The sequence below is a fragment of the Aegilops tauschii genome, chromosome 7 (genome assembly GCF_002575655.3).
Source record: "Aegilops tauschii subsp. strangulata cultivar AL8/78 chromosome 7, Aet v6.0, whole genome shotgun sequence".
Classification (NCBI taxonomy): Eukaryota; Viridiplantae; Streptophyta; class Magnoliopsida; order Poales; family Poaceae; genus Aegilops; species Aegilops tauschii.
In genome coordinates, this window is record NC_053041.3 from 533,446,113 (window position 1) to 533,460,695 (window position 14,583).

Genomic DNA, 14,583 nt, shown 5'->3' on the forward strand with positions numbered 1-14,583 from the left:
CCAAGGGCTTTGTGATGATATCAACTAGCTGTTCTTCAGTCTTCACGTGCTCAATATAAATGTCGCCCTTCAACACATGATCACGAAGAAAATGATGACGAATCTGAATGTGCTTTGTCTTCGAGTGCTGAACTGGGTTGTGAGCAATCTTGATGGCACTCTCATTGTCACAGAAGAGAGGCACATTCTTCACGTTGGCGCCGTAGTCCTTGAGAGTTTGCTTCATCCACAACAATTGAGCACGGCAAGAACCAGCAGCAATGTACTCAGCTTCAGCAGTAGACAGTGATACGCAGTTCTGTTTCTTCGAGGACCAACAGACCAAAGATCGTCCGAGGAAATGACATGTACCAGATGTTGACTTGTGGTCCACACGATCACCAGCATAGTCAGAGTCAGAATATCCAATGAGATCAAAAGCCGAACCCTTGGGGTACCATAATCCAAGTGTTGGTGTGTGAGCTAGATATCGAAGAATATGCTTCACAGCCTTATGGTGTGATTCCTTCGGTGTAGCTTGAAATCGGGCACACATGCAAACACTAAGCATAATATCTGGCCTAGATGCACATAAATACAATAAAGAACCAATCATGGAGCGGTATACCTTTTGATCGAAGTCAATACCATTTTCATCAGTGCACAGATGGCCATTTGTGGGCATCGGAATTTTGACGCCTTTGCAATCTTGCATGCCGAATTTCCTCAATACGTATTTCTCCTGAGATATGAATATGCCATTGCCCTATTGACGAATTTGAAGACCTAAGAAGAATTTCAATTCTCCCATCATAGACATTTGATATTCTTCACTCATCATATAGGCAAATTCATCACTATAACGTTGGTCAGTACAGCCAAAGATAATATCATCAACATATATTTGGCACACAAACAATTCACCATCATAATATTTAGTGAAAAGAGAAGGGTCGAGTGAACCGGGTTTGAAGCCTTTCTTCATGAGGAATTCCTTCAAAGTATCATACCACGCCCGAGGGGCCTGCTTGAGGCCATAGAGGGCCTTATTGAGTCTGAAGACTTTGTCAGGATTCTTTGGATCTTCAAAACCTGGGGGTTGAGCAACATATACTTCTTCCTCAAGCTTACCATTGAGGAATGCACTTTTCACATCCATTTGATATAAAGTGATATCATGATGGTTAGCATAAGCAAGTAATATGCGAATAGCTTCAAGTCTACTAACAGGTGCAAAAGTTTCATCAAAATCAATTCCTTCAACCTGTGTGTAGCCTTGAGCTACAAGCCGTGCCTTATTCCTCACCACAAGGCCATTTTCATCTTGCTTGTTGCGGTAGATCCACTTTGTGCCAATGATATTGTGCTTGCGAGGATCTGGACGTTTAACCAGTTCCCAGACGTTGTTGAGCTCGAATTGATGTAATTCTTCTTGCATGGCCTGAATCCACTCAGGCTCCAGAAATGCTTCATCTACCTTAGTGGGCTCTATGATAGAGACAAAAGCATAGTGCCCACAAAAGTTAGATAAATGTGAAGCTTTTGAGCATGTGTGAGGACCTGGTGCTTTAATGTCATCGATGATCTTTTCAACTTGCACTTCTTTTGCAACGCGAGGATGAGCTGGTTGTCGTCGAGGAATTTGATCAGCATTTTCTTCAGCACCTTTTTCTTCAGCATTTTCTTCAGGTGCATTAGCTCGACGTTCTTCATGTTCTGGAATGAATTCTTCAGCAGATTCTTCGGTAGGAATGACATCCTCATTAGCTTTGAACTTGATAGTTTCCTCAGGTGCTGGTTCATCTATCACAGAGGGTAGGTGCTCTCTTTGTGAGCCATTAGTTTGATCGAACCGCACATCTACAGTTTCAACAACCTTGTGAAGAATGTTGTTGAAGACTCTGTAGGTGTGCGAGTCCTTTCCGTAACCAAGCATAAAACATTCATGTGCTTTCGGTGCAAATTTAGCATTGTGATGAGGATCTCTAATCCAACATTTAGTACCGAAGACTTTGAAATAACTCACATTGGGTTTCTTGTCAGTGAGGAGTTCATAGGCAGTCTTCTTGAAGAATTTGTGAAGATATATTCTGTTGATGATGTGGCACGCAGTATAAATTGCCTCAATCCAGAAGTGACGAGGTGTCTTGTACTCATCAAGCATAGTGTGAGCCATCTCAACAAGATTTCTGTTCTTGCGCTCCACGACGCCATTCTGCTGAGGAGTGTAAGGAGCAGATAACTCATGAGTAATACCAAGTTCATCAAGATAGTCATCAAGACCAGAATTCTTGAACTCAGTTCCATTTTCACTTCTGATGTGCTTGATCTTCACACCAAAGTTGGTTGAAGCCCTCGAGGAAAATTGTTTGAAGACTTCCTGCACTTCATGTTTGTAAGTAACAATGTGTACCCATGTGTAACGAGAGTAATCATCAACAATAACAAAGCCATAGAGAGATGCATCATTTGTGACAGCTGAGTAATGATTAGGACCAAAGAGATCCATGTGATGCAATTCGAATGGTCGAGTAGTGGTCATGATAGTCTTCGCTGGATGCTTAGCCTTGGTCATCTTTCCAGCTTCACAGGCTCCGCATAAGTGATCCTTGAGGAATTTGACATTCTCAATGCTAATGACGTGCTTCTTCTTCGCAAGCGTGTGCAAATTCCTCATGCCTGCATGACCAAGTCGTCGATGCCATAGCCAGCCTTCTGAAGCTTTTGCAAGTAGGCCCACGGCTGGTTGCGGTCCTGTAGAGAAATCAACAATATACAAGTCTCCTCTCCTAAAGCCTTCGAAGACTTTGGAATTGTCAGCTTCCATAACCACAACACAACGATACTTGCCAAAGATAACAACCATATCAAGATCACAAAGCATTGAGACAGACATAAGGTTGTATCCTAAGGACTCGACAAGCATGACTTTGTCCATGTGTCGATCCTTTGTGATCGCAACCTTACCTAGACCCAATACCTGACTTTTGCTTTTGTCAGCGAAGATGATATGCTTAAGATGCAATGGTGATAAGGGAGCATCCATCAATAGATTCTTGTCACCAGTCATGTGATTTGTACATCCACTATCGAGAACCCACTCAGTGACTTTGGGTTGATCATCCTGCAGATGAATTAGTGCAGCTTACGAACTTCATATACTTCATCAGTGAAGAATATGACATCACAATTCATCAGACCAATTTCATCAAGCAATGCAACAGTTAAAACAGTATGAGGACGTGAGAAATGAAAGTTCATTTCTTCATGATTAGCCTGCGTCCTTTCAGGCATTTTTCAGGTCTCCAGCAAATTCTTCAGACGTTTGAGCACGTCTGGAGACCTGACCCCGCATAAGAGATTAGTCCTTTTTCTTCACCACCCACATCTGAAGGGGTGGCAAAGAGTTCATCACTCTGCGAGCTCCATATGAGAAAGGTGGCATAAAAGCCAATCCATTTCGTTTCACATAATAGGAGTTAGGGTAAGCATATGAATAAGCAGAGAAATTCTTCGAGGACTTATGAACATAATGATTAGAAGAATAATGCTCATATTCATAGCCCTTAGCTCTTCCCTGCGAAACAGAGTTGTTAGCACGATGATGTTCAAATGAGGACTTTGATCCTTTTGAGGAATATGATCCCCGTGAGGAATTCGATCCGTATGAGGACTTGGATCCATAAGAAGAATTTGGTCCATATGAATAATTTGATCTGGGGTTCCTATTCTTCACAGGTGGTGTCATGAGGACATTCACCTGAAGACTTTCAAGGCACCTTTTGGGAACCCAGATTTTCTTCATAGGAGAACCGTTCCTGCAGTTAGTGCCAACATATCTAGCAAATACTTCACCATTCTGATTTTTAAACAGTTTATAGTTGGAGTCAAATGACTCATCAGGAGAATGAGAAGATTCACATGTAAAGCCAGATAAATTAGATGGATCAACTGGAGGTCCCTTTGCAGCAACCCATGGGGTTTTGGGGTACTGCTCAGGCTTCCAATATGTACCATCAGCATTGAGTTTCCTCTCAAAGGCAATACCCTCTTTCCTAGGGTTCCTGTGGAGGATCTGCTTTTTAAGCACATCACAAAGAGTCTGATGCCCTTTGAGGCTTTTGTACATGCCTATCATGTACAATTCCTTCAGCCCTACATCATCAGTGATACTAGCAATGTCCTCAGATGAGGAATTAGTGATAGCAGAGACAGTTGAAGAATTTGTAGCATTAGAAGCATTTGAACATTCAGGTGAAGAATTAGCAGATTCACGTTCAATGCATTTCAAACATGGCGGAACAAATTCTTCCTGAGCAGCGCTGATTTGTTGAGCAAGTAATGAATTGCGCTCCTTCTGAAGATCTTCATAACTCACTCTTAGCTTCTCAAGATCTTGCTTTCTTTGAAGAAATTCATAAGAAAGCTTCTCATGATCAGATAAGAGAGTGTTATGTTGATCTTGAAGGGTGTCATACTTAGTATGAAGTCTCTGAAGACTTTTAGCCAAAGCTTTTGACTGATCCATTTCTTCACCCAACATATCATCGCTCTTATTTAGCATGTATTGAACTTTTTCCAAAGCTCTTTGTTGTTTAGTGGCAAGGGAAGCAAGTTTGACATAGCTGGGTCCAAATTCATCACCAGATTCATCATCACTTGACTCGGATAGGTAGCATTCAGTTACCTCGGAAGTTTTTGCCATAAGGCATGATGAAGAGGATGATGATTCTGGTTCGAATGTCATCGCTTTGAGAGATTCCTTGAAGTCCTCAAACCAAGGATCATGACGGGTTCGATGAACTTCATAGACCTCAGAGAGACGGTCCCAGATAAGCTTCGCATGATCGAGATGCATGATGTTCCTGAACTGATTTTGAGACAGACAGGAGCAGATGACGTCCTTCGCCGTGAGGTTGAGAAGAGTGTACTTGCGAATGTCATCAGCTTCCGCCGTCTTGCACAGATCGGTAAGACCAATCTCAGTGAAGGTCCACCGTTCGCTGTTCATCACCATGAGGCGCTTCTTCATCATGGCCTTCCACTTGGGATACTCGTGACCGTCAAAGATGAGGCATGTCACTTTCTTCATACCTGCGGTCGACATAACTAAAACTCCAGGCGGTTAAACCAAAATCACACAGAACAAGGGAGTACCTTGCTCTGATACCAATTGAAAGTGCGTTACATCGACTAGAGGGGGGGTGAATAGGTGATTTTTATGAATTCTTCACTGATGAATTTGCGGGTGAGGAAATTCCTTAGCGGAGAACTACTTGCAGCGGAATATGTACTCAAGAGTAAGCATAGCAGAATATAGGCATGGTCATCATGATGAAATGAAGACAAACACAGAGTACAGAAAGCGTAAACACAGGATAGCACATGATGAAGACAAACAGACTGAAGAAATTGAACTGAGGAAATTGAGAAAGTCTTCAGTCAAAGTCTTCAAATACAGATATGGCAAGCACACAACACAGTAATGAGGAAATGAAAGAGTTGAGGAAATAGAACCAGTTGGCTTGGTGAAGACAATGATTTGGTAAACCAGTTCCAACTGTTGTCTCAGTTGTACGTCTGGTTAGGGCGGCTAGGTATTTAAACCTGAGGACACACAGTCCCGGACACCCAGTCCTGAACACGCAGTCCAGGACACTTAGTCCTCACCGTATTCCCCTTGAGCTAAGGTCACACAGACCTCGCCCAATCACTCGTGGTAAGTCTTCAGGTGACTTCCTAACCTTCACAAACTCGGTCACTCGGCGATCCACAATTCCTCTTGGATGCTCTAGACAATGACGCCTAACCGTCTGGAAGAAGCACAGTCTTCAAAGGTAACAAGCGTCGGATCCACGCAGGATCAATCTCTTCAGTGATGCTCAATCACTTTGGGTTTGTAGGTGTTTGGGTTTTCCTCACTTGATGATTTTTGCTCAAAGTCCTCGGAGGATGGGATGCTCTGAAATGACAAGTGTCAGTTTCTCTTGGAGCAGCCAACCAGCTAGTGGTTGTAGGGGGCGGCTATTTATAGCCTAGGGAGCAGCCCGACATGATAAGACATAAATGCCCTTCAATGATATGACCGTTAGGTGGATAAGATATTTTGGGACAGCTGGCACGCAACACAACAACGGTCGGAAATTTGAGGCTCAAATTCCTCAGGGCTATCATGTTCCTCACTGTGTAGGTAATCCGCACTGGCGAATTCCTAACTCCTCAGTCAGAAAAAATTCCTCAGAGACCAAAAGAACTTCGTCTCTGTCACTGAAGAATATGACTGAACTGTATGAGATTTCCAATGGCTTCACTCGAAGGGATTGGTAGGTGTAGGATTTTGAGTTGAGCCTCACATGGAAAAAGTTTCCTTAGTATTTCCTCGACCCCCTTTAACAGTACGGTGTTTCCTATGACTCAAGATAGAGAAAATGAAACTACAAAAACAAAAGTCTTCACGCTTCATGTTCCTCAAATTAATACCAAGTCTTCAAGGTCACACCAATTTCTTCACTTTCAAAGTCTTCAGAAAATCTTCAGAAATCCAAAGTCTTCAGACGAAGAACTTCATTTTTAGGGGTCAACTTTCTTTGTAAATATCAAACTCCTCATAGACTTATAGACCTGTGTACACTCATAAACACATTAGTCCCTTAACCTATAAGTCTTCAATACACCAAAATCACTAAGGGGCACTAGATGCACTTACATGTGCTTTCCGTGCAAATTTAGAATTGTGATGAGGATCTCTAATCCAACATTTAGCACCGAAGACTTTGAAATAACTCACATTGGGTTTCTTGTCAGTGAGGAGTTCATATGTAGTCTTCTTGAAGAACTTGTGAAGATATACCCTGTTGATGACGTGGCATGCAATGTCAATTGCCTCAGTCCAGAAATGATGAGGTGTCTTGTATTCATCAAGCATAGTGCGAGCCATCTCAATAAGAGTCCTGTTCTTGCACTCCATAACGCCATTCTGCTGAGGAGTATAAGGAGCAGATAACTCATGAGTAATACCAAGTTCATCAAGATAGTCATCAAGACCAGTATTCTTGAACTCAATTCCATTGTCACTTCTGATGTGCTTGATCTTCACACCAAAGTTGGTTGAAGCCCGCGAGGAAAACCGTTTGAAGACTTCCTGCACTTGACGTTTGTAAGTGATGATATGTACCCATATGTAACGAGAGTAATCATCAACAATAACAAAGCCATATAGAGATGCTTCATTGGTGAATGCAGAATAATGGTTAGGACCAAAGAGATCCATGTGAAGCAATTCAAATGGTCGAGTGGCAGTCATGATTGTCTTCGCTGGATGCTTGGCCTTGGTCATCTTTCCAGCTTCAGAGGCTCTGCACAAGTGATCCTTGAGGAATTTGACATTCTCAATGCCAATGACATGCTTCTTCTTCACGAGCGTGTGCAAGTTCCTCATGCCAGGATGACCAAGTCGTCGATGCCATAGCCAGCCTTCTGAAGCTTTTGCAAGTAGACATATAGCTGGTTGTGGTGCTGTGGAAAAATCAACAATATACAAATCTCCTCTCATAAAGGCTTTGAAGACTTTGGAATGGTCAACTTCCATGATCACAACACAACGATACTTGCCAAAGATAACAACCATATCAAGATCACAAAGCATTGAGACTGACATGAGGTTGAATCCTAAGGATTCGACATGCATGACTTTGTCCATGTGTCGATCCTTTGAGATCGCAACCTTACCTAGACCCAATACCTTGCTTTGCCTTTGTCAGCGTAGGTGGTATGCTTCAGATGCGATGGAGATAAGGGAGCGTCCATCAATAGATTCCTGTCACCAGTCATGTGATTTATACATCCACTATCGAGGACCCACTCAGTGGCTTTGGGTTGATCATCCTGCAGATGAATTAGTGCAGCTTACGAACTCATATACTTCATCAGTGAAGAATATTACATCAATTTCATGACATCAATTTGATCAAGCAATAGAACAGATAAAGCAGTATGAGGACGTGAGAAATGAAAGTTCATTTCTTCATGATTAGCTTGCGTCCTTTCAAGCATATTCAGGTCTCCAGCAAATTCTTCAGACGTTTAAGTACGTCTTGAGACCTGACCCTGCATAAGAGATTAACTCTTTTTCTTCACCACCCACATCTGAAGGGGTGGCAAAGAGTTCATCATTTTGCGAGCTCCATAAGAGAACGGTGGCATAGAAGCCATTCCACTTCGTTTCACATAAGAGGAGTTAGGGTAAGCATATGAATAAGCAGAGAAATTCTTCGAGGACTTATGAACATAATGTTTAGAAGAATAATGCCCATATTCATAGCCCTTAGATCTTCCCTGCGAAACAGAAGTGTTAGCACGATGATGTTCATATGAGGACTTTGATCCTTTTGAGGAATTTGATCCCCGTGAGGAATTCGGTCCGTATGAGGACTTGGATCCATAAGAAGAATTTGGTCCATATGAAGAATTTGATCTGGGGTTCCTATTATTCACAGGTGGTGTCATGATGACATTCACCTGAAGACTTTCAAGGCACCTTTTGGGAACCCAGATTTTCTTCATAAGGGAACCGTTCCTGCAGTTAGTGCCAACATATCTAGCAAATACTTCACCATTCTGATTTTTGAATAGCTTATAGTGTGAGTCAAATGACTCATCAGAAGAATGAGGAGATTCACATGTAAAGCCAGATAGAGTAGATGGATCTACTGGAGGTCCCTTTGCAGAACCCCATGAGGTTCTGGGATACTGCTCAGGCTTCCAGTATGTTCCATCAGCATTGAGTTTCCTCTCAAAGGCATACCCTCTTTCCTAGGGTTCCTGTTGAGGATCTGCTTTTTAAGCACATCACAGAGAGCCTGATGCCCATTGAGGCTTTTGTACATGCCTGTCATATACAATTCCTTCAGCCCTGCATTTTTAGTGATACTAGCAATATCCTTAGATGAGGGATTAGTGATAGCAGAGATAGGTGAAGAATTTGCAGCGACAGAAGCATTTGAACTTTCAGGTGAAGAATTAGCAGATTCACGTTCAATGCACTTCAAATATGGAGGAATAAATTCTTTCTGAGCAGCGCTGATTTGTTGAGCTAGTAATGAATCACGCTCCTTCTGAAGATCTTCATAACTCACTCTTAGCTTCTCAAGATCTTGCTTTCTTTGAAGGAATTCATAAGAGAGCTTCTCATGATCAGATAAGAGAGTGTTATGATGACTTTGAAGATTATCAAACTTGGACTGAAGTCTGTGAAGATTTTCAGTGAAAGTTTTAGTGCGATCCATTTCTTCACCCAACATATCATCACTTTTGTCTAGCATATTTTGAACCTTTTCAAAAGCCTTTTGTTGTTTCACAATAATCTTAGCAAGTTTAGAGTGGCTAGGCTTGAGGTTTTCATCAGATTCATCCTCACTTGATTCAGAGGAGGGATATTTGAGTAGCTTGGCTCCTTTTGCCATGAAGCAATAGGTGGGAGCGTAGTCATCATCGTCGTCATCAGCCTTGTTGTGGAAGCCATTTTCTTCAGTGTTGAAGGTGTACTTGCTGACGAACGCAGTAGCGAGGGCTAGGCTCGCCACACCAGATTCTCACTCCTCAGATGCCTCCTCTTCCTCATGTTCCTCAGATTCACCTTTAGAGTCCTTTTTGCCAATGAATGCCCGAGCCTTCTTAGAGCTGCTCTTCTTATGAGATGAAGACTTCTAGGATTTTGATGATGAAGACTTTGAAGATTTTTTCTTCTTCTTTGAGTCATTAGAACTGTAATCCTTGTATTTCTTCTTCTTTGATTCCTTTTCCCACCGAGGACAGTCTTGAATGTAGTGGCCAGGTTTCTTGCACTTGTGGCATAGTCTCTTCTTGTAGTCACGGGATGAGGAATCGTTACTTCTTGAGAATTTTCCAAAGCGACCATGTCTTGAGAACTTCTGGAATTTCTTCACGAGCATTGCTAGCTCCTGGCTCAGTTCTTCAGGATCACCAAGGCTGCTACCAGAATCTTCACCTTCAGATTCAGACACTGCCTTGGCCTTCAGAGCACGTGATCTGCCATAGCTCGGTCCGTAGAGATCTCTCTTCTCAGCAAGCTGGAACTCATGAGTGTTTAGTCTCTTGAGGATATCAGCGGGATCAAGTGACTTATAGTCTCCACGTTCTTGTATCATCAATGCCAGAGTATCAAATGAGGAATCAAGCGATCTCAGCAATTTCTTCACCACATCATGGTCGGTGATGTCAGTGGCACCAGGTGCTTGAAGCTCATTTGAGATGTCTGTGAGGCGATCGAAGGTTTGCTGAACATTTTCATTGTCGAGTCTTTTGAAGCGGTTGAAGAGATTGCGAAGAACGTCAACTCGAGAGTCACGCTGTGTTGAGACTCCTTCATTGACCTTGGACAGCCTATCCCAGATAAGCTTAGCTGTCTCCAAAGCACTCACTCTATCGTACCGCCCTTTGCTCAAATGGCCACATACGATATTTTTCGCTTGAGAGTCGAGTTGCTTGAATCTCTTCACGTCAGCACCCTTGATGGTAGGAGTGACAGAGGGGACACCATTCTCCACAACATACCAGAGATCATTATCAATTGCCTCAAGATGCATTCGCATCTTATTCTTCCAGTAGGGGTAGTCCGTCCCATCGAAGGTAGGACACCCAACAGAGACCTTGATCATACCTGCGGTCGACATAACTAAAACTCCAGGCGGCTAAACCAAAATCACACAGAACAAGGGAGTACCTTGCTCTAATACCAATTGAAAGTGCGTTAAGTCGACTAGAGGGGGGGGTGAATAGGGGATTTTTATGAATTCTTCACTAAGGAATTTCAGGGTGAGGAAATTCCTGATCGAAGAACTACTTGCAGTGGAATAAGTACTCAAATGCATACATGACATAACATAAACATGGACATCATGACGAAATGAAAACAGACACAGAGTACAGGAAGCGTAAGCACAGGATAAAACAGGATGAAGACAACCAGACTGAAGAAATTGAACTGAGGAAATTGAGAAAGTCTTCAGTCAAAGTCTTAAAACAGATATGAACAAGCACACAACACAGTAATGAGGAAATGGAAGGGTTGAGGAAATAGAACCAGTTTGCTCGGTGAAGACAATGATTTGGTAGACTAGTTCCAACTGCTGCGACAGTTGTACGTCTGGTTGGAGCGGCTAGGTATTTAAACCTGAGGACACATAGTCCTCACCGTATTTTCCTTGAGCTAAGGTCACACAGACCTCGCCCAATCACTCGTGGTAAGTCTTCAGGTGACTTCCAAACCTTCACAAACTCGGTCATTCGGCGATCCACAATTTCCTCTTGGATGCTCTAGACCATGACGCCTAACCGTCTGGAAGATGCACAGTCTTCAAAGCTAACAAGTGTCGGATCCACACAGGAACAATTTCTTCAGTGATGCTCAATCACTTGGGTTTGTAGGTGTTTGGGTTTGGGTTTTCCTCACTTGATGATTTTCTGTCAAAGTCCTCGGAGGATGGGATGCTCTCAATGACAAGTGTCAGTTTCTCTCGGAGCAGCCAACCAGCTAGTGGTTGTAGGGGGCGGCTATTTATAGCCTAGGGAGCAGCCCGACATGATAAGACATAAATGCCCTTCAATGATATGACCGTTAGGTGGGTAGATATTTTGGGACAGCTGGCGCGTAGCACAGCAACGGTCAGAAATTTGAGGCTCATAATTCCTCAGGGCTATCATGTTCCTCACTTGTAGGCAATCCGCACTGGCTAATTCCTAACTCCTCAGTCAAAACAAATTCCTCAGAGACCAGAAGAAATTCATCTCTGTCACTGAAGAAATTGACTGAACTTTATGAGATTTCCAATGGCTTCACTCGAAAGGATTGGTAGGTGTAGGATTTTGAGATGAGCATCACTTGGAAACTTTTCCTTAGTTTTTCCTCGACCCCCTTTAACAGTACGGTGTTTCCTATGACTCAAGAAAGAGAAAATGAAACTACGAAAACCAAAGTCTTCATGCTTCATGTTCCTCGTATGAATATCAAGTCTTCATGGTCACACCAATTTCTTCACTTTCAAAGTCTTCAGAAATCCAAAGTCCAGTCGAAGACATTCATTTTTAGGGGTCAACTTTCTCTGTAAATATCAAACTCCTCATAGACTTATAGACCTGTGTACACTTACAAACGCATCCGTCTCTTAACCTATAAGTCTTCAATACACCAAAATCACTAAGGGGCACAAGATGCACTTACAGAACAAAACTGATTGTGAGGGGAAAAACCCTAGCTGTTGGGGAATGCAGTATTTCAAAAAATTTACCTACGATCACGCAAGATCTATCTAGGAGATGCATAGCAACAAGCAGGGAGAGTGTGTCCACGTACCCACGTAGACCGAAAGCGGAAGCGTTTAATAACGCGGTTGATGTAGTCGAACGTCTTTGCGATCCAACCGATCGAAGCACCGAACGTACGGCACCTCCGCGTTCAGCACACGTTCAGCTCGATGACGTCCCTCGAACTCTTGATCTAGTTGAGGCCGAGGGAGAGTTCCGTCAGCGTGATGGCATGGAGACGGTGATGATGAAGTTACCGGCACAGGGCTTCGCCTAAGCACTACGACGATATGACCGAGGTGTGTAACTGTCGAGGGGCACCGCACACGGCTAAGAAAAGACTTGGTGTGCCTTTGGGGTGCCCCCCTCCCACATATATAAAGGGGGGAGGATAGGTGGCCGGCCCAAGGGGGCGCGCCATGGGGGGGGGGGAGGAGTCCTACTTGGACTCCCGGTCCAAGTAGGATTCACCCCCCCCCCCCCCCCCCGTTTCCTATTCCCACTAGGAGAAGGAGGGAAGGAGGAGGAGGAGAGAAGGAAAGGGCCCCCCCAACCCTTGTCCAATTCGGTTTGGGCTTGGGGGGGCGCCACCACCTGGCCGCCGCCTCCTCTCTCCACTAGGGCCAATGAAGGCCCATTAACTCCCGGGGGGGTGGTTCCGGTAACCCCCGGTACTCCAGAAAATGCCCAAACCTTTCCGAAACCATTCCGGTGTCCAAACATAACCTTCCAATATATCAATATTTATGTCTCGACCATTTTGAGACTCCTCGTCATGTCCGTGATCTCATCCGGGACTCCGAACAAACTTTGGTTCATCAAATAACATAACTCATAATACAAATCATCATCGAACGTTAAGCGTGCGGACCCTACGAGTTCGAGAACTATGTAGACATGACCAAGACACATCTCCGATCAATAACCAATAGCGGAACCTGGATGCTCATATTGGTTCCTACATATTCTGCGAAGATCTTTATCGGTCAAACCACACAACAACATACGTTGTTCCCTTTGTCATCGCTATGTTACTCGCCCGAGATTCGATCGTCGGTATCATCATACCTAGTTCAATCTCGTCACCGGCAAGTCTCTTTTCTCGTTCCGTAATGCATCATCCTGTGACTAACTCATTAGTCACATTGCTTGCAAGGCTCATAGTGATGTGCATTACCGAGAGGGCCCAGAGATACCTCTCCGATACACGGAGTGACAAATCCTAATCTCAATCTATGCCAACTCAACAAACACCATCGGAGACACCTGTAGAGCATCTTTATAGTCACCCAGTTACGTTGCGACGTTTAATAGCACACAAGGTGTTCCTCCGGTATTCGGGAGTTGCATAATCTCATAGTCAAAGGAACATGTATAAGTCATGAAGAAAGCAATAGCAATAAAACTAAACGATCATTATGCTAAGATAATGGATGGGTCTTGTCCATCACATCATTCTCTAATGATGTGACCCCATTCATCAAATGACAACTGATGTCTACTACGCAACCTTCTCCTTGTAGACGTTGTTGGGCCACCAAGTGCAGAGGTTTGTAGGACAGTAGCAAATTTCCCTCAAGTGGATGACCTAAGGTTTATCAATCCGTGGGAGGTGTAGGATGAAGATGGTCTCTCTCAAACAACCCTACAACCAAATAACAAAGAGTTTCTTGTGTCCCCAACACACCCAATACAATGGTAAATTGTATAGGTGCACTAGTTCGGCGAAGAGATGGTGATACAAGTGCAATATGGATGGTAGATATAGGTTTTTGTAATCTGAAAAATATAAAAACAGCAAGGTAACTAATGATAAAAGTGAGCACAAACTGTATTGCAATGCTAGGAAACAAGGCCTAGGGTTCATACTTTCACTAGTGCAAGTTCTCTCAACAATAATAACATAATTGGATCATATAACTATCCCTCAACATGCAACAAAGAGTCACTCCAAAGTCACTAATAGAGGAGAACAAACGAAGAGATTATTGTAGGGTACGAAACCACCTCAAAGTTATCCTTTCTGATCGATCTATTCAAGAGTCCGTAGTAAAATAACACGAAGCTATTCTTTTCGTTCAATCTATCATAGAGTTTGTACTAGAATAACACCTTAAGACACAAATCAACCAATACCCTAATGTCACCTAGATACTCCAATGTCACCTCAAGTATCAGTGGGTATAATTATACGATATGCATCACACAATCTCAGATTCATCTATTCAACCAACACAAAGAACTTCAAAGAGCCCCCCGAAGTTTCTCCCGGAGAGTCAAGAC